Genomic DNA, 25,222 nt, shown 5'->3' on the forward strand with positions numbered 1-25,222 from the left:
AGATTGTTTAAACTTAAAGTTAGTGTTAGTCACTCAGTCGCATCCAACTCTTTTCAACCCCGTGGACTGTAGCCCACCAGGCCCCTCTGTCCTTGGGATTCTCCAGGCAAGAACACTGGAGTGGGTTGCCATTCCCAAATCTTGACCCTGTTAGGAGTCCATAAATATGTCAGATTGCAGTCTCTATTTCCTACATCAACCAGGCCACTAGGCTTGGTTTGGGTTCCCCTTGCATGTTTTCCTGGTCTAGAAATTGACCGTAGGCAGAAAGCTATGGTAGTTTTATTGTTCACCTCACTTATTTCTCTTGTCTCGGGAATCATAGTTCTGAGCTGCCTCTTTTCTGGTCTCTGAAAACAACTTTTAATAATTTTATAGTTTCCAACTGTTTACAGAAGAGATTTTACCTAGGTTGTAACTGCTTTCTAGCTTTAAGCAGTAATTAATAGATTTTTTAAAAGGAAATGTTTGTTCAGTAAAGGCCTTTTAATGAAAAAGGAGAGCATGTTTACATATATGTGAAATATATGAATTTTAATCTCATGACAATGAAAAAGGTATACTAGTAAACTCAAATAATGCATTAAATTATAGATTCATAATTTAAGAAAGGACTTTGAGAAGTTGTTGATCTAGTTCCCTGGATATTGACATTGGTGAATATGTCAGTAAGTTTGAGTGACTAATGGTTAGAACTGGCCTGATGTATCATAGCATCCCATACGAACATTTTACTATCAACATGGTCATCCCCATAAAATTAGAATATTCCTGTTTTAATTTCATTGACATCTACTTATTTGGATACCATTATCCTCCCTTTTCCCATACATACGCAAAAGAAATGAGACCAGTCTCTAATATGTAAAACATTTAATTGCAAAAGAATTTATGCATGATGATAGAAAAGGACAAGAGGAAACACCACAATCTTGGCTGAAGATGTATTTTTCTACTTCCTAAGTAGTATACAGGGACATATTCTGGAGCTATGAGAAAAGCTATGCAAAAATTAGAAAGACATTAACTTTCCTTTTAATAACATATATTCTTCATTTCAGATTTTTACATGACTTTTTTTTATGTTCCTTTGTATGTATTTATTAACACTGAAGAAGCTGAAGTTGAATGGTTCTATGAAGACCTACAAGACCTTTTAGAACTAACATCCAAAAAAAGATGTCCTTTTTATTATACGGGACTGGAATGCAAAAGTAGGAGGTCAAAAAACACCTGGAGTAACAGGCAAATTTGATCTTGGAATAAGGAAAGAAGCAGGGCAAAGGCTAATAAAATTTTGCCAAGAGAACACACTGGTCATAGCAGACACCCTCTTCCAACAACACAAGAGAAGATTCTACACATGGACATCAAGATGGTCAACACCAAAATCAGATTGATTATATTCTTTGCAGCCAAAGATGGAGAAGCTCTATAGAGTTACCAAAAGCAAGACCGGGAGATGACTGTGGCTCAGATCATGAACTCCTTATTGCCAAATTCAGACTTAAATTGAAGAAAGCAGGGAAAACCGCTAGACCATTCAGGTATGACCTAAATCAAGTCCCTTACAATAATACAGTGGAAGTGAGAAATGGATTTAAGGAACTAGATCTGATAGATAGAGTTCCTGATGAACTATGGACGGAGGTCCTTGACATTGTACAGGAGACAGGGATCAAGACGATCCCTGTGGAAAAGAAACGCAAAAAAGCAAAATAGCTGTCTGGGGATGCCTTACAAATAGCTATGTAAAGAAGAGAGGTGAAGAGCAAAGGAGGAAAGGAAAGATACAAACATCTGAATGCAGAGTTCCAAAGAATAGCAAGAAGAGATAAGAAAGCTTTCCTCAGTGATCAATGCAAAGAAATAGAGGATAACAACAAAATGGAAAGACTAGAGATCTCTTCAAGAAAATTAGAGATGCCAAGGGAATATTTCATGCAAAGATGGGCTTGATAAAGGACAGAAATGGTATGGACCTAACAGAAGTAGAAGATATTAAGAAGAGGTGGCAAGAACACACAGAACTGTACAGAAAAGATCCTCATGACCAAGATAGTCATGATGGTGTGATCACTCACTTAGAGCCAGACATCCTGGAATGTGAAGTCAAGTGGGCCTTAGAAAGCATCACTATGAACAAAGCTAGTGGAGATGATGGAATTCCAGTTGAGCTATTTCAAATCCTGAAAGATGATGCTGTGAAAGTGCTGCACTCAATATGCCAGCAAATTTGGAAAACTCAGCAGTGGCCACAGGACTGGAAAAAGTCAGTTTTCATTCCAATTGCAAAGAAAAGCATTGCCAAAGAATGCTCAAACTACTGCACAATTGCACTCATCTTTCATGCTAGTAAAGTAATGCTCAAAATTCTCCAAGCCAGGCTTCAGTAATACGTGAACTGTGAACTCCCTGATGTTCAAGCTGGTTTTAGAAAAGGCAGAGGAACCAGAGATCAAATTGCCAGCATCTGCTGGATCATGGAAAAAGCAAGAGAGTTCCAGAAAAACATCTATTTCTGCTTTATTGACTATGCCAAAGCCTTTGACTGTGTGGATCACAATAAACTGTGGAAAACTCTGAAAGAGATGGAAATACCAGACCACCTGACCTGCTTCTTGAGAAACCTATATGCAGGTCAGGAAGCAACAGTTAGAACTGGACATGGAACAACAGACTGGTTCCAAATCGGAAAAGGAGTACGTCAAGGCTGTATATTGTCACCCTGTTTATTTAACTTATATGCAGAGTACATCATGAGAAATGCTGGGCTGGAAGAAGCACAAGCTGGAATCAAGATTCCTGGGAGAAATATCAATAACCTCAGATATGCAGATGATGCCACCCTTATGGTGAAACTGAAGAGGAACTAAAGAGCCTCTTGATGAAAGTGAAGGAGGAGAGTGAAAAAGTTGGCTTAAAGGTCAACATTCAGAAAACGAAGATCATGTCATCTGGTTTGATGACATCACTACATGGGAAATAGATGGGGAAACAGTGGAAACAGTGTCAGACTTTGTTTTTTGGGGCTCCAAAATCACTGCAGATGGTTATTGCAGCCATGAAATTAAAAGACACTTACTCCTTGGAAGGAAAGTTATGAGCAACCTAGGTAGCAAATTGAAAAGCAGAGACTCGACTTTGCCAACACGGGTCCGTCTAGTCAAGGCTACTGTTTTCCAGTGGTCATGTATGGATGCGAGAGTTAAGCTGTGAAGAAAGCTGAGCGCCAAAGAATTGATGCTTTTGAACTGTGGTGTTGGAGAAGACTCTTGAGAGTACCTTTGACTACAAGGGGATCCAACCAGTTCATTCTAAAGGAGATCAGTCCTGGGTGTTCTTTGGAAAGAATGATGCTAAAGCTGAAACTCCAGTACTTTTGCCACCTCATGTAAAATGTTGACTCATTGGAAAAGACTCTGATGCTGTAAGGGATTGAGGGCAAGAGGAGAAAGTGACGACAGAGGATGAGATGGCTGGATGGCATCACCGACACAATGGATGTGAGTCTGTGTGAACTCCAAGAGATGGTGATGGACAGGGAGGCCTGGCATGCTGTGATTCATGGGGTCGCATAGAGTCGGACATGACTGAGCGACTGAACTGAACTGAACCGAACTGTATGGATTTATATTTGCAACTATGTAAATAAATTGATAATATCAAACCTATCTTAATTCTCACACCTGTGGTTAGCATAATTAATCCTGGCCATATCAACAGAAAATTATGAATATACAGTAGTAAATATTATAATTACAAGTAAGTCACCATAATTAAATTTCTTTTCAATGCTTCTGCCTCAACTTTTTTCTTGTTTTTAAATAACTGTACACTTTATGATGTTTGGGTAATATATGTAATGAATTTTATATTTTGTTATATTATAGTTTGTGGCAAAGATTAATTCCTTCAGACTCTAATAATAAACCTCATGAAAAGTGCTCTATATTATTTTTTTTATTGGTAGAAATAATTCTATATCAGAATTTAATTCAACATATACAAATTCACATTGAATTTATATATTAGTTGAAGCATTCCATTCATATAAATATGTCCTGGATTGTTTCCAGCTAAATGTCAGATTTTAAAATACTGTATAAATATTACTTAAATATTCAGAGAAATGACTTTTTAAGTGAAAAATCAAGAATTATAACTTTGAACGCATAAGAAACACTTTAATAAATCAGAATAAAAATTTGAAATAAGCCTTATTTCTCTTGAGCTCTTGAGGTGAAACAAATTCAGTTAGCAAAAATGATGAGAAAGTTTATGTCAAATAAAAATAACAAATAGCACCACAAGCAAAATAATTTGACGAGATGTGATGAAATATACAGCAATGAAATATTCTCATTGAGATATCACACAAAGGTATAGAACGATTCTTAATAACCTAAAGATAAGTAAACTTACGTAAGTCTCAAATTTCATCATAGATCAGCTTATGATTTTCATGCACGACTACAATGTATTGAGTATCAAGGTTCACAGAAATTGCAAATCAGCTTCACACATTGGTTGTGAATATCCTTCATTGGTTTCCTCTAGTTTCAGGTAATATAAAATATCACAAGTACGATGGAGGATTGGCTATGAATTTAATGACTAACGTTGATGTGTCTATCTATATCTAAAGAGTTTTAACCATAAAATTGTAAATGTTAATCTAAACACACAAACCTGTGTCTACCAAAATTGTGTAAATAATTGCTTATTCTATTCTTTATAATTTTCCTGCAATTCTTCCTTTCCCCCTTTTATTTCTTTTTATTACAGATTTGCAGACAAAAGTAAATTTTTATTTTTATGTGGTCAGAGATGAGATGAAAATTGCAAAGCCTTCCCTCCCCTGTTTAAAAGAATTCTACGTGACCAAAGAAAAGGCACAATGTTATTAGTAAATTTTCTAAATGTTGCTTCTTCTGTATGTGTATAATATTCATACTGCTCATGTCTTTCTATCATCCTATATCATCTAAAGACATCTAACATAGTGCTCTGTCCACCAAAGTGTCAGATAAATCCTTCACTAACTGAATTAGTTTTTGGGCTCCAAAATCACTGCAGATGGTGATTGCAGCCATGAAATTAAAAGACACTTACTCCTTGGAAGGCAAGTTAAGACCAACCTGGATATTCAAAAGCTGAGACATTATTTTGCCAACAAAGGTCCGTCTAGTCAAGGCTATGGTTTTTCCAGTGGTCATGTATGGATGAGAGAGTTGGACTGTGAAGAAAGCTGAGCACAAGATTGATGCTTTTGAACTGTGGTGTTGGAGAAGACTCTTGAGAGTCCCTTGGACTGCAAGGAGATCCAGCCAGTCCATTCTAAAGGAGATCAGTCCTGGGTGTTCATCGGAAGGAGCGATGCTAAAGGTGAAACTCCAATACTTTGGCCACCTCATGTGAAGAGTTGACTCATTGGAAAAGACTCTGATGCTGGGAGGGATTGGGGGCAGGAGGAGAAGGGGATGACAGAGGATGAGATGGCTGGATGATATCACCAACTCGATGGACGTGAGTTTGAGTGAACCTGGGAGTTGGTGATGGACAGGGAGGCCTGGAGTGCTGCAATTCACGGGGTCGCAGAGTCAGACACAACTGAGCAACTGAACTGAACCGAACTGAACTGAATATATCTATTGCATTCAGCTTTAAATTCAAGTTCTTAGTGTTTAAATTTAATTTTCAATCTTGAGTTATTTGGTATAATCACACATCAGTTTAGTTCAGTTCAGTCGCTCAGTTGTGTCCAACTCTTAGTGACCCCATGAATCTTAGCATGCCAGGCCTCCCTGTCCATCACCAACTCCCGGAGTTCACTCAAACTCATGTCCATCAAGTTGGTGATGTTATCCCACCAACTCATGCTCTGTCATCTCCTCCTCCTGCCCCCAATCCCTCCCAGCATCAGGGTCTTTCCCAATGAGTCAACTCTTTGCATGAGGTGGCCAAAGTATTGGAGTTTCAGCTTTAGCATCACTCCTTCTGATGAACATTCAAGACTGATCTCCTTTAGAATGGACTGGCTGGATCTCCTTGCAGTCCAGGGACTCTCAAGAGTCTTCTCCAACATCACAGTTCAAAAGCATCAATTCTTTGGTGCTCAGCTTTCTTCACAGTCCAACTCTCACATCCATACATGACCACTGGAAAAACCATAGCCTTGACTAGACAGACCTTTGTTGGCAAAGTAATGTCTCTGCTTTTGAATATGCTATCTAGGTTGGTCATAACTTTCCTTCTAAGGAGTAAGCGTCTTTTAATTTCATGGCTGCAGTCACCATCTGCAGTGATTTTGGAGACCCCCAAAATTAAGTCTGACACTGTTTCCACTGTTTCCCCATCTATTTCCCATGATGGGACCAGATGACATGATCTTCGTTTTCTGAATGTTGAGCTTTAAGCCTACTTTTTCACTCTCCTCTTTCACTTTCATCAAGAGACTCTTTTGTTCCTCTTCACTTTGAATCACATATCATTGTTCATGAAATTGTCTCTTTATAAGAGAACTCTGAGACAGTAAATTAATTAACAAGTGTTATGCATCATTACAAGGAAAAGGGCATCATCTCTTCAGAAAGTGTGCAGGTTTCAACAGCAGGTTCATTGAATGTCAATAAAAAAGTAATGAGCTTTCCAAGTTTTGCAAAACAATTTCTGTAAAGACCTTAAGGCTTTTAGGAAGCAAAAGAAAATGAAAGAACAAATCTACTAGAGACATAGTTGATGAACTTGTCCCTATAATTTTTAAGAAGAACATGTCTACTGGTAACTCAATTTGGAAAATAATTTTTTAACATGTATTTCATATTTTCACTTTCTATGATAAGTTTTAGTGATGGTTTTGGCTTACTTCAGCAAAGTATTAGTTGACAGAACTTCCTGTTTGCAATTTGAAATTATTACATCATTGCTTGTAAAGTCTATTTTAAAAAGTATCTTTCTGCAACTTGCTTTAAACATTTTTTCATCTAAAGCAGTTTTAGGTTCACAGAAAAACTGAACATAAGGTACAGTTTCCATATACTCCCTGCCTGCATACATGTGCAGCTTCCCCCACTGCTGCTGCTGTGGCTAAGTCACTTCAGTCATGTCCGACTCTGTGCGACCCCCATAGACAGCAGCCCACCAGGCTCCCCCGTCCCTCAGATTCTCCAGGCAAGAACACTGGAGTGGGTTGCCATTCCTTTCTCCAATGCATGAAAGTGAAAAGTGAAAGGGAAGTCGCTCAGTCGTGTCCAACTTTTATCGACCCCATGGACTGCAGCCTACCAGGCTCCTCCGCCCATGGGATTTTCCAGGCAAGAGTACTGGAGTGGGGTGCCATCGCCTTCTCCGAGCTATCTCCCCTACTATCAACATGCTACACCAGAGTGATACAGTTGTTACAATCAACGTATCCACAATACTTCACTATCATCCAAAGACTATAGTTCACAAAGGGTTTGCACTTTGTGTTGTATGTTCTATAGGTTTTAGCAAATGTACAGTAACATGTATATATTATTATATATTATATACAGGATAGTGTTACTGTCCCCAAATCCTCTGTGTGCTGCCCCCAAAGCCCTGACAACCACTGATCTTTTCACCATCTCTATGGTTTGCCTTTTCATGAAAATTAAGTGATTGGAATCATGTATTCTATGACTTTTCATATTTTTTTTTTATGTAGTAATATGCAGTTAGGATCCCTCAATGGCTTTTCACAGCTAAATTACTCATTTCTTTTTAGTGCTAAATAATATTCTGTTGTCTGTATATACCAGTTTGTTTATTCAGTAAACTATTGAAGTACATCTCAGTTGCTTCCAGATTTGGGGAATTAAGAATAAAGTTTCTATAAAAATCCAAGTGTAATGTTTTATAGACTTCAGTTTTCAACTCTTTTGGGTACATTCCAAGGAGTTCAATGGCTAGATCATATAGTAAGGAGATACTTAGTTTTGTAAGTAACTGCCAAACTGTCTTTCAAGGTGGCTGTACAATTTTGCATCATCACCATAAGTTCTATTTTTAATAATGTAAAAATAAGAAATATTCAGATCAGTTCAGTTCAGTTTAGCCAATCAATCGTGTCTGACTCTTTGAGACCCCATGAAACTCAGCACGCCAGGCCTCCCTGTCCATCACCAACTCCCAGAGTTCACTCAAACTCATGTGCATCGAGTCGGTGATGCCATCCAGCCATCTCATCCTCTGTCATCCCCTTCTCCTCTTGCCCCCAATCCCTCCCAGCATCAGACTCTTTTCTGATGAGTCAACTCTTCACATGAGGTGGCCAAAGTATTGGAGTTTCAGCCTCAGCATCAGTTCCTCCAATGAACACCCAGGACTGATCTCTTTTAGGATGAACTGGTTGCAGTCTTTTAGGATGAATCTCCTTGCAGTCCAAAGGACTCTCAAGAGTCTTCTCCAACACCACAATTCAAAAGCATCAATTCTTTGGCACTCAGCTTTCTTCACAGTCCAACTCTCACATCCATACATGACCACTGGAAAAACCATAGCCTTGACTAGACGGACCTTCGTTTGGAAAGTAATGTCTCTGCTTTTGAATATGCTGTCTAGGTTGGTCATAACTTTCCTTCCAAAGAGTAAGCGTCTTTTAATTTCATGGCTGCAGTCACCATCTGTAGTGATTTAGAGCCCAGAAAATAAAATCTGACACTGTTTCCACTGTTTCCCCATCTGTCTCCCATGAAATGATGGGACCAGCTGCCATGATCTTCATTTTCTGAATGTTGAACTTTAAGCCAACTTTTTTGCTCTCCTCTTTTACTTTCATCAAAAGGCTTTTCAGTTCCTCTTCACTTTCTGCCATAAGGGTAGTGTCATCTGCATATCTGAGGTTATTGATATTTCTCCCGGCAATCTTGATTCCAGCTTGTGTTTCTTCCAGTCCAGCGTTTCTCATGATGTACTCTGCATATAAGTAAATGAGCAGGGTGACAATATACAGCCTTGATGTACTCCTTTTCCTATCTGGAACCAGTCTGTAGGTCCATGTCCAATTCTAAGTATTGCTTCCTGACCTCCGTGTAGGTTTCTCAAGAGACAGGTCAGGTCGTGTGGTATTCCCATCTTTTTCAGAATTTTCCACAGTTTATTGTGATCCACACAGTCAAAGGCTTTGGCATAGTCAATAAAGCAGAAATAGATGTTCTTCTGGAACTTTCTTGCTTTCTCGATGATCCAGCAGATGTTGGCAATTTGATCTCTGGTTCCTCTGCCTTTTCTAAAACCAGCTTGAACATCTGGAAGTTCATAGTTCATGTATTGCTAAAGCCTGGCTTGGAGAATTTTGAGCATTACTTTGCTAGCATGTGAGATGAGTGCAATTGTGCAGTAGTTTGAGCATTCTTTGGCATTGCCTTTCTTGGGGATTGGAATGCAAACTGACCTTTTGCAGTCCTGTGGCCACTGCTGAGTTTTCCAAATTTGTTGGCATATTGAGCACAGCACTTTCACACCATCAGCTTTCAGGATTTGAAATAGCTCCACTGGAATTCCATCACCTCCACTAGCTTTGTTTGTAGTGATGCTTTCCAAGACCCACTTGACCTCACATTCCAGGATGTCTGGCTCTAGGTGAGTGATCACACCATCATGATTATCTCGGTTGTGAAGTTCTTTTTTGCATAGTTCTTCTGTGTATTCTTGCCACCTCTTCTTAATATATTCTGCTTCTGTTATGTCCATACCATTTCTGTCCTTTATTGAGCCCATCTTTGCATGGAATATTCCCTTGGTATCTCTAATTTTCTTGAAGAGATCTCTAGTCTTTCCCATTCTGTTCTTTTCCTCTATTTCTTTGCATTGATCACCTAGGAAGACTTTCTTTTCTCTCCTTGCTATTCTTGGAACTCTACATTAAAATGAGAATATCTTTCTTTTTCTTCTTTGCTTTTCACTTCTCTTCTTTTCACAGCTATTTGTAAGACCTCCCCCGACAGCCATTTTGCTTTTTTGCATTTCTTTTCCATGGGGATGGTCTTGATCCTTGTCTCCTGTACAATGTCATGAACCTCCGTCCATAGATCATCAAGTGCTCTGTCTATCAGTTCTAGTCCCTTAAATCTATTTCTCACTTCCATTGTATAGTCATAAGGGATTTGATTTAGGTCATACCTGAATGGCCTAGTGGTTTTCCCTACTGTCTTCAATTTGTGTGAATTTTGCAATAAGGACTTCATGATCCAAGCCACAGTCAGCACCTGGTCTTGTTTTTGCTGATTGTACAGAGCTTCTCCATCTTTGGCTGGAGAGAATATAATCAATCTGATTTCGGTGTTGACCATCTGGTGATGTCCATGTGTATATAATGAGAGGTAATTCTATGGAATATATCAGCTTTCAGTAGAAAGTTTCCTTGAAACTCCAGAATGAAGTCTCCAGTATTTTTATTTGAATTTCCCATATCCACGTCAAAGAAAAATAGAGCTCTTGACACCCCATATCTACCATGGTCCTCAAACATGGCTCACTATCTCAGTAAATCCACTCATCCACCCTGATTTCTACCTTTCTTCACCATTAACATTCCGTCTATCAGCAAATAGGTCTGCACTGTTGCATCTCCAGGGTGCTCTGCAAGGGCACTGTGGTAAGTGGTAAGTTTGTGCACTTCCCAGGTCTAAGCCTGATCTTTTGTATTTATTACCTCTCCAGAAGTATTATATCTAGTGATCAATCTGTTATTCACCCAGAGACTTAGACATTTCTTGAATAAATTTCTCTTTAATGTTAGCATTATTGCTGAATATCTCCCACAAAAGTGGATTTATGGCCTAAAATTTTTGTTTCAGGGACTCTTACATACATATTTTTATTACTTCACATCATCTAAAGTAGCCATATCTTAGAGGACATTTAAAAGGAACTAAAATACTTATGTTTTCCTGAATGAGAGAAGAAAAATAAATGACGAAGTCATTTTATACTTAATAATAAAAATGGTCATAATTATCCCAACATGTCATTTTATTCTATAATTTAAACTATGCCAAATGATGTTTATTAGAAGGTCTGTGCTTGTTAAAAACAGCAGACATGACAACTTATTCCTTTAGTGTGACAGTTTCAAGAAGAAAAAAAATTGATCATTGACTCACAAAACACTCCCATAGGATTAGATGAAACACCTATTGACTTTCTTGGAAGGCATGTTGAAATGATTCATAATGACCAAATAACTAACACCACTAAAATTACATATTGAATAAATGATCAAGTGTAGAGAAATAAACTTTGGGGTCAATGGGAACACATTAGACTTGAATTTTTGGAGGCTTAAAGTATTTCTGTTTTTTTGTGAAAAATGAAAGCCTCAAAAGGTCAAAATATAAAGTTCATTAATTCATTTATCCAACAAATAGGTCTTAATTACTTCATGTAGTGAACATTTTTCTTGAATCCCCACAATGAAAGAAAATGTTTTTGCACTTCTCACAGAACTCTCAATTATAGTAGAGAGAGAAGGAAAAGAAATACCCCATGTAGAAAAATCGTGTATGCTAGATTGTGATATATGCCAAGGAATAAAAAGAACAAGGTAGGTTATGAATGTAGGGTACAGGGTGCATTATTTAAGTTGCAACTTAAGAGAAGACAGTAAGATTAGACCTCCTTTGAAAGTAATTTTTCTTTAGTTGCTAAGTCATGTCTGACTCTTTACAACTGTATGGACTGCAGCTCTCCAGTCTCCTCTGTCCCCCACTATCTCCTAGAGTTTATTCAACTTCATGTCCACTGAGACACTGATGCCGTAAAACCATTCATATCAGAAATTTCATTGTATTTAGAACAATGCAAGAATAAAAGATTGACTGATATTCCAAATGCACCACGGGAAAGTGAGCATTATATCTTATATGTGTATAACAGTGTTAACACACACTCACCCAGATACACACACACACACACACACACACACACTTATCTAATGTATATGATGAGGTTGTTAGTGTTAGCCCACTTTAAGTTCAGTTGTTCAGTTGTGTCCAGCTCTACAATCTATGGACTGCAGCACACCAGGCTTCCCTGTTTATCACCAATTTCCAGAGCTTGCTCAAACTCATGTCTATTGAGTCTGTGATGCCATCCATCCATCTCATCCTCTGTCATTCCCTTCTCTTCCTTCCTTCAATCTTTCCCAACATCCTTTTCCAGTAAGTCAGTTCTTTGCATTTGGTGGCCAAAGTATTGGAGCTTCATCTTTAGCATCAGTCCTTCCAATGAACATTCAGGACTGATCTCCTTTAGAATGGACTGGTTGGATCTCGTTGCAGTCCAAGGGACTCTCAAGAGTCTTCTCCAACACCACAGTTCAAAAGCATCAATTCTTTGGCCTTCAGCTTTGTTTATTTTGGCTTCCTCTGTTTGAAAGACTCTCCAGTGTCTAATTTCTACCCCAATGCAAGGAGGTGAAGTTGGTCACTTATTTAGGCTCGCTTGTTTGTTGTGTTTTGAACTGGCATGTGTGGTGAGTGTTCGCAGTGGATGGACCACAGTGGGTTTGCCACGGCCCAAGGTAGCATGTGCTTCCTAGGTCTACACTGCTGCGTCTCCAGGGTGCTCTGCAAGGGCACTGTTGTAAGTGGTCCCTGCATTTTGTGCACTTCCCAGGTCTAAGCCACTCAGGTTCTCATGTGCTCCGCAGGGGTACAGACTAGATGGGCTGTGCGTTTTGTGCCCTTACCAGGTCTGAGCAGCTCAGCTGACCAGGTGCTTGGTGAGTGCACCATCCACGTGGGCCATGCATCTCATTCACCTTCCAGGCCCCCACAGCTCGGTTTCCCAGATTCTGCACAAGAGCACAGTACCAGGTATGCCGTATCTCCTCTGGGGAGCTGATCTCAGGCTGTGACACTCCTGGCAGATGTCAACTGTCCAGGATTCCAGAAAAATGAGGTTAGCAAATGGGATCCTGCTTATAGTTGGTGGAAGATGCGGTCTCTGGGGCTGAGATTGCAGCAGCCCCTTGCCTTCCAGCTCTGGCTGTCCCTCATCTGCCTCTGCCTCTGGGGATGGGGCTCAGCATTTTTTAAGGTGCAACTCTCACATCCATACATGACAACTGGAAAAACCATATGTTTGACTACATGTGACAATAGACAAAGAGAAATTAAGTGACTTGTCTGAAATCAATTAACTAGTTCTTTCAGCCCTAACTTCTGTATTTAAATCACATTAGTTAAAACACTCTAAAGTTTTCCAGCTCTTGTAATCTATTTTTTTTTTTAACCTTTTGGATGGCCATTGTGAGAAATCACAATTTATAATGTTTAGACTTAGTTCAATTTTTTAAACTACTTTGAACAATGAATTATGATTCTTAATATAAAGAGTCAAGATGTACTCTGACTACAGAGACTCATTTTTAAATAACATTTAATGTGCAGATTATATTAATGAGATTTAGCACAGATAACCTGTTTAATTAGCTCTGTGGAGAGTCAGCATAGGTATAGAAGCAAGGTGAGCTTCTTTTGATTAAATTGTACAGGTTGCCCGCAATACAGTGAGGTGTCAGATACAATAACAATCTCGTATTTCTGACTTACCGGCTTATGGACATTATTTAATAGCTTGTCAAAAGTCATTTAAATAAGCTGATTTGAAAAATGACATTCAGTACAGATTATTCATGTAGAAAGCAACATTTAAATAATAGTAATAAACATTATAAAGAACAAATTTATGTAAATTCTACTACAAGGTCTTATTAGAAGTATTGAGTTATGATTGCCAATGTTTAGCAAGAGTTTTTAAAATACATTACACAGAGTTAGATGCTGTCTTGAAGATTATAACTGAATGACACCGCATGAGTATCATATAGGATCTAACAATGAGAAAATATATTTTTTTAATAAATTGAAATGCAGGAAAGCAAAGATGTAAAATTCACTTTCCATAAACAGTTTGTAAAAGAACTTCTAGCCAAACTTTCCTAATATATACTTGATCATCATATTCTGTATTGTAGGCAGGACATGAAAATTAAGAGTCAGAATTTCTATGTTATACTGATAAGAAGCTCTGGTCAAAATTATTGAAGAGAGAAATGCTTGGAGAACGATATGAAATGTCCATCAAGATAGTATAAAATGAAAATTTAAAAAGGTAAGAATCAGATTCTACAGAGCCTTGAAACAATATCAGAATGCTTAACATTTGCCTTAAAAACAGAGGAAAGTTATTGAGCAGGAGTCTGACATAATTAGATTTGAATTCTGCAAGATTCCTCTTCCTGCAGTGTTAAAAATAAATCTAAAAGATATGCAGAAGAAGGTGGAGGACCACTTAAGACAAGGATTAGCAAATTAGGGATCTATACACCTAGAAAACAATATAGGCAAAACATTCTCTGACATAAATCATGCCAATATATCACACCCTACTCCAGTACTCTTGCCTGGAAAATCCCATGGACGGAGGAGCCTGGTAGGCTGCAGTCCATGAGGTCGCTAAGCGTCAGACACGACTGAGTGACTTCACTTTCACTTTTCACTTTCATGCATTGGAGTAGGAAATGGCAACCCACTCCAGTATTCTTGCCTGGAGAATCCCAGGGATGGGGGAGCCTGGTGGGCTGCTGTCTATGGGGTCGCACGGAGTCGGACACGACTGAAGCGACTTAGCTGCAGCAGGGTCAAGTCCAGCCTATCACCTGCTTTTCTTTTCAATCCAGGACTTAAAATTAGTTTCTACATTTTTAAATGTTTGAAGGAAAAATAGATGAATAATATTCATGTCATAAAATTATATGAAATGCAAATTTAAGTGTTCATAAACAAAGTTTTATTGGAACATAGCCATGCTTTATTCTTGTCATTAATATCCCACCTCTGACTGCTATTGTCATTACAACCTCAGCATTAGTAATTGCAACAGACAGCAAAGTTCAAAAAGCCTAAAATACTTATTGCATGGCCCTTGACAGAAAAAGTTTACTGATTCCTGATTTCAGTTACTGAAGTGATCCAGGTAAGATCTGATAATAATTTATAAAGATAGAGATTAATAGGTGAATCTAAGAGGGATAATTGTACCCTCACTTAACAATACACTGAGTGTAAGTATAAAGGAAAATTTCTTGTTAAGAGGCTCCTAAATTTCTGAATATCATGTACATGTTGACAGCATCCATAAGTTAGTTCATATCGGAAGAGGATCACATTGGCCAGGGAGTGGAGGGAAAAAAGGTCTAAGTTTCATACATCTGAGTTTCAGATACTTTGAGTTATGAGTACATATGAAAAGTAGACAGTTGAATATATATGGAGTTCAGATGAATGATTTAGGCTTGAGCTGTAAAAATGTGAGTAAACAATAGGCCATATATAGCAGTTAAATTCATTGGTTTCTATGAGGCATCCAAGGATGAGTGTGCAAAATGATGTCAGAGTCCTCCTAGGGCCAAATATGAAAGATTTGTGGTATTTATTGTATGTAAAGTAAGACGTCCCTGTGAAGAAGTCAGAAAAAGAGGGGCAAGAGGGAAAAGATGAAAACTAACAGGCTTTACTGTCAGGGAAAACAAAGAAAAAATGTCAAGAAAGAAGGAGTGCTTAACCATGTATGTCTTGCTAAGAAGCAAAACAGGTGATGGACCAAATCTCTATTGATATAGCTAACTTTAGCCATGCTTTTTTGGACTGAAATTTATTTCTACATTATCTATAATAAATATTCTGAAGAATGGTCAGGACAAATAAGTCACTAAAGACAAAAAATCCTGATAGTTTGAATTTTACAAATATTTTAAACTGTACAACTGAAAAGCAAATGCCAAATCGAAGAAAAACAGAAAACTAGGAAAATATTAGCAATGCATATGATAAAGATTTATAAAACAAAATTATTAAAGATCAATGATAAACTACTGAGTTCTGCAATAGAAAATAATCAGACAAAAGTTGAATAGGCAGTTCAGAAAAATAGCAATGCATATGATTGGTAAACTTTTTTAATTTAAATTTATTTTTAATTGTAGGATTCTTGCTTTACAATATTGTGTTGGCTTCTGTCATGTATCAATATGAATCAGCCATAGGTATACACATGTCCCCTCCCTCTTCAACCTCCCTCCCACTTCCCACCCTTTCTTAACCCTTTTGGTCGCAGAGCAAGCACTGTATGATTAGTAAACTTGAACAAAATACTTAGCAAATGAACATTTCATTCTATGCCTGTAAGGTTGAGAACTAGACCCTACGAAGTGGGTTACTCCTTATATAAGAGATTCACTTCTACCTTCTGGTTCCTAAACCAATATGTGTGTGTGCTTAGTCACTCATGTCTGACTCTGCGACTCCATGGACTATCACCTGCCAGGGTCTTTTGTTCATTGGATTATCCAGGCAAGAATACTGGAATGGGTAGCTATTCCTTTCTCTAGAAGATCTTCCCAATCCAGGGATCAAACCCAACTCTCCTGAATTGCAGGCAAATTGTTTACCAGCTGAGCCACTAAGGAAGCCTCTAAACCACTATAAGTTAATTAATTGTGTGTTGAGGTTTCATATATTGATGGAAATTTACAAACAGTGATAACGTCTGAAAAAGAAATATTTTTGAGTGTTCATACTTAAAAAATTATGGCCACAAAAGCATAACAAATGGTATGAAATTCAGGATTATAAAGTGCAATTGAGGGAAAGCAAGTGTCTCCTTTCAGAAGAAATGTGCAGTTTTTATGCTGTACAAAACATAGGTGAATGCTTAAATAAGTGGACAGGGGTAGCCTAGGAGTTGAGAGACCTGTATGGTTCTGATCTTGTAAATAACATCTCTATGTACATTTCCTCATACAGAGAATTTTTATGAGGTATAAGCAAGTTATTTTGATGGAGAAAAATTATTACACACTTATGTTTTTTCTCTGGAATCAGATTATATTGTTGGTCAATATGTTATTTACATATTGCATGTTTTCATGACTCTGTTTCAGTGCACATCAAAACACAAACAATATCAGCAATGACATTTAAAATGCATTATCTTTATCAGTAGAAGTTTGTGCTATTTTAGTAATGTCAGGATGATGAATAGCATATAATTCAGAGAGGAATGGCCCAGAGCAGATATATAGAATTTACATAGGATGGGTTCATCTGGCAATAAATCAAATGAAAATTTCAATTTTATGGTCTTAACATTTCAAGAATTGAATCTTAATTTACAATTTATTTGCATGATTTGACCATTTTGACCCTTTTATTTGATCTCAAATTCTGTCATCTTTACCTAAATGACTATCATTTTTATGTTATTAAGAGGTTAATTTTCTAATATATAGTACTGAAAGGTACTTTTGAGATCGAGATAAATGCATTTTTCTAAAAGAAAGTTTGCTATAATTCCAGTGTCCCATTTCCATCATATCATTCTATACTTCTAAACAGTTTCAACATTTGATACGTTCCTTTGAAAGCATGCTCAAGTCTTATTTACACATGACTGTCCAATGTAATTAATGAAATCTAAAACTCCTGGAGTACTGTGTTACTGTCCTCTTTTTTTTTTTTTTTAAATAATTCCCTACAACACATAGTAGAGTTCAGTGGTTTTCAACCCTGGCTGAGCATCAGCATGATCTGTGAAGCTGTTAAAAATATCGTGAGAGAGGCCAACCTCCTGGTCCATTCCCACTGAGTCTCAAGCTGAGATAGAATCTCCTGGGGTGGGCTCTGTCATTTTTATTTTGAAAAATCTTCACAGATGATAGCGAGACTGAATTAATTAAGCTTTTTCAGGTTATAAGTAAAAAAAAAAAAGAAAAGAAAAAAGAAAAGTTCCTCTAGAGCTATCTTATAAAAGGAGGGCTTATTTTAAGGTTACAGAAATCACAGAACAGAGCCAGGGCCTGGGAGCATGGAAGGGGCTCCATGGAGGGCTTCTCCTGAAGCCTGCTTTCTGACCTCTTTTTGTCTCTGCATGTCAGCATCATCCACCATTCCCCTTTGAGGCAAGCATCCACTGTTTCCCAGTTTCTCAGTTTACATTATCTCTTTTTGAGGAAGCAGTCAGACTGATCCTTGAATCTCTTAGTACTGATTCGAAGTTCTTAGGATAGGGTCCATCTGTTGAATCTGAGTCAGATTCCAAATCTTTGCATGCTTGGTCACTCAGGCATGCCTGACTGTTTGCAACCCTTTGGACTGAAGCCCGCCAGGCTTCTCTGTCCATGGGATTTTTCTGGCAAGAATACTGGAGTGGGTTGCCATTTCCTTCTGCAGAGGATCTTTTTAACCCAGGGATCAAACCCACATCTCCTGTGTCTCCTGCATTGCAGGTGGTTCCTTTACCTGCTGAGCCATCAGGGAAGCCCAGACTGGCCATGTGCTACCATTTACTACCGTTACTGCTCCCACCAAGGATGGTGTGAGGGAAATAGAGGGACAGATCTACTAGGTCCACTATAATGGTGTGTCTCAGGTTCAGGATCACTGGATAACTCATTTAAACAACAACCATTTACCAGCTCACACAGGTGCCCCACTGGACTGAGAATATAAAATTAAACAGCATAGATATGCTCCCTGCTTTGCAAGACGCTTCAAATATTCTGTGTAATTTTTTTCCCCAGGGGAGAGATAGTAGCATACTGATGCAAGTTGAAAGTAAAAGAGAAGAGACAAAGATGGTTAAGGTAATCCTATAATTTATTATACAAATGAATATACTTTTGAGAGTGAAAGGGGACACTAATGAAAAGAATATATGATCACTTTAAAATTGAAGCTCAGGTTTCTGGCTTGGGAAATTGGATGACAATGCTGCCATTTTACTAAAGATCGCAGAACAGGTTCAAGTCAGGAAGAGGGCTTCAGTTTTAAACACACTGAGATGGAAATGGAGCTACCCACCTGGCCTGTGGGTGTGCAGGTCTGGAACTCCAGAGGCTTTTCTCTACAGAGATATTCATTTAGAGTCAATAGTCTATTGACAAGAAATGAAAGTAATAGGGTAGAAATTCTGTATCGCTCTCACCAAGAGCTTTTATCTCCTAAATCTTCCTAAGGCAAAACAGTTGTTTCTTTAAGATCTATATGTCCCTGCCTGTTTACCTCTTTTAGATGTTAACATAATCTGAAGCCACACTTCCATATTACTGTTAGTAAACTATCTTTACATTGAAAAATTCTGCCAAAACTAGATGGACATTTCTACTCTCAGCTTGGTAATCAAATTTACATTAGTGATTTAGATTTCACTAGGTTTATTTATTTCCAAAGCCTTAATTTTTATTTTTGGAAATATTATATTTAATTCTTGATGACATTTAGAAAATTATGTTCAATAATAGATTGAGTGAATGAAGAATTAGTGAAATGAGATGTCGAGAAGGGAGGATTTGAGGTTTTCAAAGGTTTGTTCTCTTTGTTAATTACGAATACAGTACTCTCATCCCCTTTTATTTTCCTTTCAATGAAGAGCAGATGATGAGGATACTGTGGTATGTGTGTATGTGGTGTGTGTGTGTGAGGGAGAGAGAGAGACAGAGACAGAGGGAGAGAGGGAGAGAGGAAGGTAAAGGAAGGACAGGGGAAAAAAAAAGGGGAAAAGAGAGAAGGAATAGAGTTGTACGTGCTTTGCTAAATTCTTCAGCATTCTTATTATCTTGTTATAGTCTTATTTGTTCTCACACTATAGGGCTCTTTCCCTCATTTTATTTTCTCACTTCCCAAGGCTGTGCTTAGAGCCATGAGTTCTAAGGATCCTGAAAGGCAATAATCTTTCTCAGTACCAGTGGGTACCAATGCCTGGAGACTTAAGAAATGATTGATTTAACACTGCCATCATCTGTTCCTCATTTTTCTGAGTGCACACACTGACTTCCTATTGTCAAAACTGTGTAATTTAAGAAACACCACAGTAACTACTTTATAGTGACACTACAACAGTTTTGCCTATGACCAAATGTTTTCCCAGGTATAGAGACTGACAAATAAAATGTATAATGCCTGAAGAGCTAGTGAAAAGCAACATTCATAGATCAGAAAACTCTGTTTTTGGTGTATTCCAAATTATCTTCCAATTTACTCTCATTCCCAAGATTCCAATTTCAGGTATCATTTCTGTTAGATTTAAGCTAGTAACTGATGAGACTGAAAGTATGTGACATCTTTTCAGCCTCTTTTTAACAATCGAAACATAAGTCTCTATTGGCAACCTCTTAACTTGGAGAAATGAGTGTGTTTGTGTGTGCTTGAGCACGTGTGTATGTGTGTGTATATACATGCCTGCAAGGGTCTTCACATCATCCATTAGTTGAAATAGCATTAGTTAGTTACTTAATCAGGTAGTCAGGGTAGACAGGCATTGCCTATTGGAACTGTGTGTTGGAGGTGAGTGTGAGGATTATGAAGGTCTTTTCCAACGTGTCTATGAAAGACTCTATCATAGTGGTTATCGAAACTGACCATTTCCCCCTGTAATTGAGTAATTCATTCTATTAAATTAATATACTTTCATATGGTATACATATTGTAATACTTGTGAAAATAGATTTGACATAATTATATCTTATTTTCTATTATTTATTTGGTGAAAAGGAAAGATATAAGCATCTGAATGCAGAGTTCCAAAGAATAGCAAGAAGAGATAAAAAAGCCTTCTTCAGTGATCAATGCAAAGAAATAGAGGAAAAGAACAGAATGGGAAAGACTACAGATCTCTTCAAGAAAATTAGAGATACCAAGGGAACATTTCATACAAAGATGGGCTCGATAAAGGACAGAAATGGTATGGACCTAACAGAAGCAGAAGATATTAAGAAGAGGTGGCAAGAATACATGGAAGAACTGTACAAAAAAGATCTTCACGACCCCGATAATCATGATGATGTGATCACTAATCTAGAGCCAGACATCTTGGAAAGTGAAGTCAAATGGGCCTTAGAAAGCATCACTACGAACAAAGCTAGTGGAGGTGATGGATTAGGGAATTCCAGTTGAGCTGTTTCAAATCCTGAAAGATGATGCTGTGAAAGTGCTGCACTCAATAGGCCAGCAAATTTGGAAAACTCAGCAGTGGCCACAGGACTGGAAAACGTCAGTTTGCATTCCAATTCCAAAGAAAGGCAATGCCAAAGAATGCTCAAACTACCGCACAATTGCACTCATCTCACATGTTAGTAAAGTAATGCTCAAAATTCTCCAAGCCAGGCTTCAGCAATACATGAACCGTGAACTCCCTGATGTTCAAGCTGGTTTTAGAAAAGGCAGAGGAACCAGAGATCAAATTGCCAACATCTGCTGGATCATGGAAAAAGCAACAGAGTTCCAGAAGAACATCTATTTCTGCTTTATTGACTATGCCAAAGCCTTTGACTGTGTGGACCACAATAAACTGTGGACAATTCTGAAAGAGATGGGAATACCAGACCACCTAACCTGCCTCTTGAGAAATCTGTATGCAGGTCAGGAAACAACAGTTAAAACTGGACATGGAACAACAGACTGGTTCCAAATAGGAAGAGGAGTACATCAAGGCTGTATATTGTCACCCTGCTTATTTAACTTCTATGCAGAGTACATCATGAGAAACGCTGGACTGGAAGAAGCACAAGCTGGAATCAAGATTGCCTGGAGAAATATTAATAACCTCAGATATGCAGATGACACCACCCTTATGGCAGAAAGTGAAGAGGAACTCAGACGCCTCTTGATGAAAGTGAAAGAGGAGAGTGAAAAAGTTGGCTTAAAGCTCAACATTCAGAAAATGAAGATCATGGCATCATCTGGTCCCATCACTTCATGGGAACTAGATGGGGAAACAGGGGAAACAGTGGTAACAGTGTCAGACTTTATTTTGGGGGGCTCCAAAATCACTACAGATGGTGATTGCAGCCATGAAATTAAAAGACACTTACTCCTTGGAAGAAAAGTTATGACCAGCCTGGATAACATATTCAAAAGCAGAGACCTCGCTTTGCCGACTAAGGTCTGCCTAGTCAAGGCTATGGTTTTTCCTGTGGTCATGTATGGATGTGAGAGTTGGACTGTGAAGAAGGCTGAGTGCTGAAGAATTGATGCTTTTGAACTGTGGTGTTGGAGAAGACTCTTGAGAGTCCCTTGGACTGCAAGGGGATCCAACCAGTCCATTCTGAAGGAGATCAACCCTGGGATTTCTTTGGAAGGAATGATGCTAAAGTTGAAGCTCCAGTACTTTGTCCACCTCATGCGAAGAGCTGACTCAGTGGAAAAGACTCTGATGCTGGGAGGGATTGGAGGCAGGAGGAGAAGGGGACGACCGAGGATGAGATGGCTGGATGGCATCACTAACTCAATGGACATGAGTCTGAGTGAGCTCCAGGAGATGGTGATGGACAGGGAGGCCTGGTGTGCTGTGATTCATGGGGTCGCAAAGAGTCGGACATAACTGAGCAACTGAACTGAACTGATTTGGTGAAAATATCTAGATGACACAGTGGTAAAGATCCACTTGCTCATGCAGGAGATGTAACAGCTGCAGGTTTGATCCCTGGGTTGGAAAGATTCTGTGGAGTAGGAAACGGCAACCCACTCCAGTATTCTTGCCCAGAAAATTCTTTGGACAGGCAACCCTGGTGGGCTGTAGTCCATGGGGTTGCAAGCAGTTGGACAGGACTGAATGACAGCGCACAAACACACACGCACACACACACACGCAGGAATTGAGTAAATGGCTCAAGAATTCACTCTCTTTGCTCCTTTCGTGTACAAAGCAATAGTAGCTACAGTAGAGGCATTAGAATATGAAGTTGTTTAGGCTCATAATGTTTATATAATTCATGAAGGTATTATCAACTAAATAAGGTCTCAGATCTCAGAGATAAAGTGAAGTATTTTGAAACGACTGTAGATTTTAAAACTTGAATTTGAAAATTAGTGATATGCATCCTGTTGCTACTTTAATCAAATTATATAAATATGAAAATTATATAAATATTTACTAAATTATATAAATAATTATTTATTATTTAGTAAATTGCATAAATAATTAATTTTGTGTCTGTATGAGATAATGAATGTTAAATAAACTTATTGTGGTAACCACTTCATGAGAAGTGGTTACTTCAAATTAAACCAAAAAAACTAGTTATATTGGGATATAATTGACATACAGCACTATGTAAGTTTAAGGTTTACAGCATAATGATTTGATTTACATACATCAGCTCATTTAGATATAAATTCAAAATATTAAAAATTTTCTTCTGATGAAAGCTCTTTGAATTTATTCTCTTAGAAACTTTCATATATAACACACAGAAGTGTTAATTGTATTTATTATGCTGTACATTACAGTCTTGTGTGTGTTATGTGTTAGTCACTAAGTCGTGCCTAACTCTTTGCAAACCCATGGACTGCAATTCATCAGGTTCTTCTGTCCATGAGATTTTCCAGGCAAGGATACTGGAGTGGGTTGCCATTTCCTTCTCCAGGGGATCTTCCCAACCCACGGATCAAACCCAGGTCCCCTGCACTGCAGGCCAATTCTTTACCAACTGAGCTACAAGGGAAGCCCAATATACCTGGATGTTTTTAAAATTTCTTTAATGCATTTTTTATTCAATCATTCTATCAAGAAAGTGAAATGTTGCTGCTAAAAGCTGTGAATGACGCCAGGATTCATGGCCTCCAGAGGAGAGGAATTCAATCCAGGGCCAGTGATGAGGCTTGATTGCTCAGAGCTTTTTGTGTAATAAAGTTTTATTAAAGTATAAAAGATATAAAGAAAGCTTCTGACATAGACATCAGAAGGGGACAGAAAGAGTGCCCCCTTGCTAGTTTTTAGCAAGGAGTTATATACCTGTTAGCAAGCTGCTAATTAGAGAAAGGAAATGCCTCAAAACTGAGAGAGTTGCATCAGGCCCCTCACCCACAACATGCACTTTGAGATAGCATTGGCACAAAGTGACTCATCCTGGGCCATAAAACAGACATGAATCTTGAAGAAAGGTAGATTTCCAAGCAAGTACATGGTTCATTAACATAGTTTAAAGAAAACATTTTCATGGACAAAGTGCATTGGATAGCTCAAGGTTTGAGACAAAGTTAAGTTCAGGTGGAACCAAGTGTCGTCATGACAACACAGAATTTTAAAAGAAAAGCAAAAAAAAAAAAAAAAAAGTTTTCCACTTGCAGTTTTATTTCCTCCTGCTGCTTGGAGACTTCTGGCCTCCCTACCAAGGCCATTGACACTCTCAAAATTCCTCTTTTGTTTTCTCTTCCTCTCGCATCCCAAAATTCAGTAAGTGACGCTGTAAGTCTGCTTGGCTTTCCATAACAACATACCACATCCTGGATGGCTTAAACAACAGAAATTCATTCTTCACAGTTCTGGAGGGTAGAAAGTCCAAGGTTAAGGTGCCATCCAGGTATGTTTCATTCTTAGACCTCTTGTCCTAGCTTGTAGGCAGCTGCTGTCTCACCATGTGTTCACGTGACCTCTTCTTTGTGTGTTTGTAGAGAGCAAGTGAGCTGTCTGGTGTCCCTTCTTGTAGGGACACTAATCCTATCAGATCATGGTCCCATCCTAATGACCTCATTTATTTCCTTAGAAGCCTCCCCCTCAAATATAGATACACTAGGGTTAGGGCTTCAATGTATAAATTTGGGGAGTGGACCCAAATATTCATATTATAGCAGAGACCAAGTCCAGGAAAATTGGTAAAGATATTATTGCCATTACTATCATCTTATTTTAGATTATTTTTGCTTCTTGCTTGAATAATGTTGAAATTTCTAATCTACAATCTTTGTTTCTCCATTCCATCCTTCTCATAAGTGCGTTGTTTTGATTATAATGTTTAAATTTCATGTAGTTGCTTCCATGACTAAATATTTCAGTTGTTCTTTAGAATAAAGTATAAATTGCATCATATGTACAGCCATCTATTATCTATCTCTTTTTGCTTTACTCTACAGTATAATATATGGAATGCTGCTCACAGTACATATGACACAATGCTATAGATTTATAAATGAGTCTTTCAAGTACCAAGGTTTTATTTTATTTATTTATTTATTTATGTCTTGGGAGATCCTTTCTCTCATTGGAAAATGTCTACATATCACTATGGTCCTAGCAGACATGTCAAATCCTCTATGAAGTCTCACTTCTTTTTTGTTCCTATAGACTATGTCTAGAAAAAAAAAATTCTACTAACCTGAAACAAAATGTATGCTTGAAAAAGACCTAAGATAACTCT

Source organism: Budorcas taxicolor, chromosome 2, assembly GCF_023091745.1.
Source record: "Budorcas taxicolor isolate Tak-1 chromosome 2, Takin1.1, whole genome shotgun sequence".
Taxonomy (NCBI): Eukaryota; Metazoa; Chordata; class Mammalia; order Artiodactyla; family Bovidae; genus Budorcas; species Budorcas taxicolor.